Source organism: Parasteatoda tepidariorum, chromosome 6 (assembly GCF_982258835.1).
Source record: "Parasteatoda tepidariorum strain Cologne lab strain chromosome 6, Ptep-v5.0, whole genome shotgun sequence".
In the NCBI taxonomy this organism is placed as follows: domain Eukaryota; kingdom Metazoa; phylum Arthropoda; class Arachnida; order Araneae; family Theridiidae; genus Parasteatoda; species Parasteatoda tepidariorum.
The window spans coordinates 25,726,430-25,732,104 of NC_141760.1; positions in this window are offsets into that span (position 1 = coordinate 25,726,430).

The window sequence follows — 5,675 nt, forward strand, 5'->3', positions numbered from 1 at the left end:
TTTTGTGTTAATTTTTTAGATCAGATACGTTTATTAAAGTTCCATTTTATTTTTGCTTGTTTAATGATTCATTCATTATTCGTCCATTCCTTTTCATAGAAAACTGAAGTAAACAAACAAACTATTTTTTCAATTTTATTCATAATTTAACGAATATCAATGAGCATTTTTGTATCAAATATGCTTCCTGCAATCAGAAATATAAGATTTTAAACAACTAAAAGATTCTAATAACAACAATTTTATTCCTAACTAGCTGAACACTCGTTTTGCGTACAAGGTAAAGGAATTATTAGTATTCAACAGATAGGCATTAATTAACAATACGCACTTATGCACAAAACTGGAAAACATATAACGAGACTATTTAAAAATTAAAAAAACAATTTCAATATTTGAAACGTTCACGTGGATTGTTCTTTTTCGTAACTTTGCATTATTAGATTAAAAAAAAAAAAAGGGTTTGCGAACATCAACTCTTCAAAATAAAGATTGATTTTACTCAGCATTATTGAACATTGAATTGTGGGTTACATATTTGATTGAGGATTTCACATGATATATACTCGAGATTTATCACAATTAAGTAATTTTCTAACGAAATTTTCACATTTGAATATAACTTTTTTAAAATTACCAATGACTTTTTGTCTAAAGAGTAACTACACTCTCTTGTAAGTTAAGAAAAAACAATTATCCTAATGAAGAGAGCCTGTTTGAATCTAAGTGAACGTTACAAATGGTTGATAAATTTCCAAGCACGAACGTATATCAACATCGCCAACTCTTGAAACGGCATGTTGCGCAGCCTTCCTTTTGCTTGCTTTCTTAAATCATATGAAATGAGGAAAATTAAACTTATTAAATAAAATCAATTGTTTTGTTGTAAAAATTAATAAGAATAATATCTAAAAATCTTAACAAATATATGTCTCTCTGTTTGCATTTAAAGAAACTGATGAAATAATTTATTTCCAATGAGCCGCACAATTGGTCTTGCCGATGAGCAGACCTAGTGCGTTCTCCAGAGGTGGTATCCACTCTTACAGGACCACCACAATGGGTGAGATACCGTTGGTCATGTTAATTTGGACGTCTAGTTTCTGCCACACTAGATGGCAGCACCGAAACTCTATTTGGATGCTAAAGTGCACTAGCAATTTAATTTTGCCGGAAATGCCAAGAGCCAACTGATGAAATAATAATAGATATCATTTCTTGCAGACGATTTTCCTTTACGGTAAATTAAAAATAATAATAATAATAAAAAAAAATAATAAAAAATAATTTAAAAAAATTACAAAATTAAAAGAAATTCTCGATCTTTCATTTGGTTTGTTAATGACATCTCAGCATTAGACGCGTCACCTTTATTGGTCCAATCAAATGCAATAATATTGTACTATTATATAGTTATTTTCTTTGTCACTGTGTTCTCCTTATTCATTGAAATATGTCACCAAGTCTGTAATTCCAGTAACTATTACGAAATTATAAAATTTCCATTACGAAACTATAATATTTTTTTTAATGATTCTATGATATATGTCACAAAAAATAGCAGGAATTAAATTTCTGTCCAAGTAGTTTAACTACTAAAAACTCTTTTATTGTTTGAAAGGCATATTTATATAATTTGATAATTAAATAAAATGGAACTATATGCAGTCACGAATGTTTATTTAAATCTTATATCACAATGGTCTTTTCTTAACTTACGATGGAGTACATAAACAAAATAAACACGTGGTTACAGATACATTTTAAAATACTAACCCGGTGACGTCACCCGCCTCCTTGATTTTACGTGATATTATAATTTGAAAATAAATAATTGTTAAACAACTTGCAATTAACTTCCAGCGAAATTCATTTTTGGTGAAATAAAGATTTAGTCTACCAAACATTTCTCTTATCACGTGAATAATTGAAAAGAAAAAGCATTTGCAGTTCAAATTGCAACAATGCATAATGGTAATCCTATGAGAAAAATGGGAAAATTTCGTTTCCTTCGAAAAGAACAAATTAAAATGAAAATTTTGTAAGAATTTTATTTGTTTAAAAGATTTCGGTTTTAATTAGCTACCACTGATAAATATATTTGGCTCAAAATTCAACTATTGGTGTTACGAAACTTATTACTTTCGAGTTGACAAACGAATTGTTGCTTTCAGAAACATTTATTAGGACGTAACACAAACATTTACATATTAACACAAACACTCATAAGACATAATGCGTTTTCTAATTGCAATTACATAGGGGGAGCTGCTCGAGTGTTTCTGGATACGAATATTCTGAACAATTGGAGGGCATGTAATAGGTACCAAATATACTAATAAAGCTACAAACAAAGTATGTTTGGTGAGTATTGAAACTGAACCAATACTGAGCCAATATTGATAGTGTGGAGATAGATGTCTTACGGCTCCTTGAAAGGGATAAGTATCGGAGATTTTTTTTATTTGAAAGCAGTATATTTTCGCTGATATGAGTTAGTGTCAGTTGGAGTTACGGAATACAGTTAATCTTTTTTTTCTGATGAGATAAACTAGGAAAAAAATTGCATAGTTTAGTAACGAAAATTTACCGGGAAATGTTGAAACTGATAGTAAGTAAATGTATAATTGGAATCATTTTAGCTTTTATTAATTGCGTCAGTATATATGCATTTCATTCTTTGTGCATGGCTGTTTAGTAGGGGAGAGTGGGGTCAATTGTAACATTTTTTACTTAACTATTTTTAACTAACAAAAAATCCAATATATTATTAGTATTAATTGACAGACGAGTAAAGTAGACTATCCTCTACTAGAAAAAAAATAAATACCTGATTTTAAATATTATTATATTAGTTATTAACAATTTTTGACAGTCGCGCAGTTGTTACAATTGTCCCCACTTACGGGGTCAATTGTAACAGTTCATAAATTCAACTGAAACATAGTTAATTATACATATTATCATAGTTGTGATATATATTTTTATTGATCAAAATAGTAGTGATATTTTAGGAGTAAAAATAATAATGAGCAGAAACCTAAAGGGTTAAACTTTTAACTTTAAGGGGTTAAAAATTTTAATTTATTCTGTGAAAGGTGACAAATAAAATAATGCACATGCAACATAATATAAATGATATAGGAAACTATTGGTGGTTCTTAAAGAGTTAAGTAATGGTTTGTAAACATAGGATTATTTATTTTCAGCTGTTACAATCGTCCCTTTACTTATTGTTACAATTGTCCCCAAGACTCCATTTCAGCTTCATTTGTTAAAAACAATGCTAGTTAATTAGCAAAACTAATCTTTTTTTTCATTGAAATGTTAATTAAAGTGTCCACTTACATATTCGGTTACTAATTTTTATTTGTTTAAACAAAATTACTTTGTTACAATATAATATTCTAATACCAAAAAAAGTACTTGCGTGGCGTGAAAATATCTTTTGTGATGTAACTCCTTCAAAAGTACATAAAAATGGTTGCCATCAGGGGTGTACATGTAGATTTATTAAATACACCTTGTGCGCCACCTAGGAACCAAATCTAGAACCCGACACTCGAAATTTTTGCTCTGTTACAATCGTACCCTGTTACAATTGACCCCACTCTCCCCTACTGATTTATTTATTATTTTCTGTTTTTTTTTCTCATTCCGTACGAAGAACGGGCATTCTGCTAGTCTCTTTATATATAAAAGCGAAAAGTCTATCATTAACTTGCTATATGTTCGCTAATAACCCGAGAATAGGAGCACCTATTCGGATCGTGTATCTTTTTTAGAAGTTTTCAAATTTTCAAGGGGTAGTTTATAAACCAACACCTCTTTGCGGTTCAGGCACAGTATCGAAAATACGAAATTTCATTGATGAATAAAATTAAAACGTTAAAAATTCATTTCTAAGTTTTTTTTCTTCAAAAAAAAAGCATCGATTAAAACGTATGTTGTCATTTGAAACAGCATTTTTACAAAACATTAAGAAAACAAAAACAAAAAAAAGCAAGCAAAAACAGTTCAAACTACTAGAAAAATAAAATATCCTTTAAGCTCACTGACCACCTAACCGGAACATCTGCTCCTGCACCCCAGAGCCCGAGATCAAGAAAACTGAGATGGGCACAGTAGGCCTTGGCCCTCTATGGGCTGTCGCGCCACTGAGAGAGTTTAAGCTCACTAATCTCATAGTTTAAGTGCGGAAGAGAATATGCAGGCTAACATAAGTTATCAGAAATTCAAGAAATATGTATTATATTTCAATGTCAGACATAAGTGTGCTTATTCTTATTAAAGCAAACGGCATTTCAATTTCAAGGCTTTTAATTAGGTTAAATTCCAATCTTAAAATATCTAAATACCAACTATTAATAATGAACACTAATTATTTATTAACCGTAAAATAAAAAATTGTAAATTTGAAAATATTATAAATATAAAATGAAAATACTATAAAATGAAAATGAAGATACTATGAAATGAAAATGAAAATACTATAAATATGAAAATATTATAAATCAGTGCTAATCGGTTATTGGTATTATGAAGCCAAGTTTACTAACAGGAACAACTCTATGTTCTAATTTACACAGATCTCTAGCTACCGATAATTTACATAGGTGCATCGAAACTGACAATATCGTGAATATTATACAAAGCGAAAATTATTGAATACCACATTATTTTGAATGTTGCTACATTTTATTTGGGTAACAGAAATATTGAAAACAATGTAGAAATTAGATTAATAGGGAAAATATCACGATATATATTTTTTACAATGCGTTGCGATATTAAAATTTGTACTCATTAGTTATCGGTGTTTGTGTGGGTATTAACTCGAAAAAACCGTCACCAACATATGGTTTTTATTGCCGATAAGTAGATAAAAGGTTGGGTTCTAATAACGGCTGGAACCATTAAAAAAAATTGTACGCACATTATACAAAACCAAACTTAGATAATGTATTTGAGTACACACATTTAAGGCTTAGTTCAGTTAAGTCTGAACTCCTGGGACACAATACTGGTATTTCGATAAAAAAAAAACTTTCAAATCGAAAGATCTTTTTAATAATCAAAATCTTTCATCTAAACCTATAAAAGTTAAATAAAACTGGATGGCAAGCTCCTTGGTATATATATATATATATATATATATATATATATATATATATATATATATATATATATATATATATATATATATATATATATATATATATATATATATATTCCGACTTAACAAAACCCGAAATTTTTAATTTCTTCACTTATATAGGATCTCAAATTTAAATATTACTTCCGGATTGAGTGTGAGAGTTGACAGGACCTTAAAAATCGAATTCATTGAAACAAAAACTAATTTTTAAGATTTCAAACATCTTTGAATCCTAACAAACTTTTCATTTTGTTGTCTTTTCTTTAAAATTTTTTAGTCATAGTCATTACTAGAGCCCGGATTTTGATGACCTAAAAAATCTCAACTAATGCCCTTAAAAAGTGCAAAAAATGCCCTTAAAAAGTGCAAAAAATGCCCTTAAAAAGGGCAAAAAATGCCCTTAAAAATGCAAAAATTGCGCAAGAAATGCCTTAAATAAAGTGAAAATATAAAATTAAAAAAATGTTTTGTTCTTTAAAATTATTATGAGTCATTTAAAAACTATAAAGCAATGCAA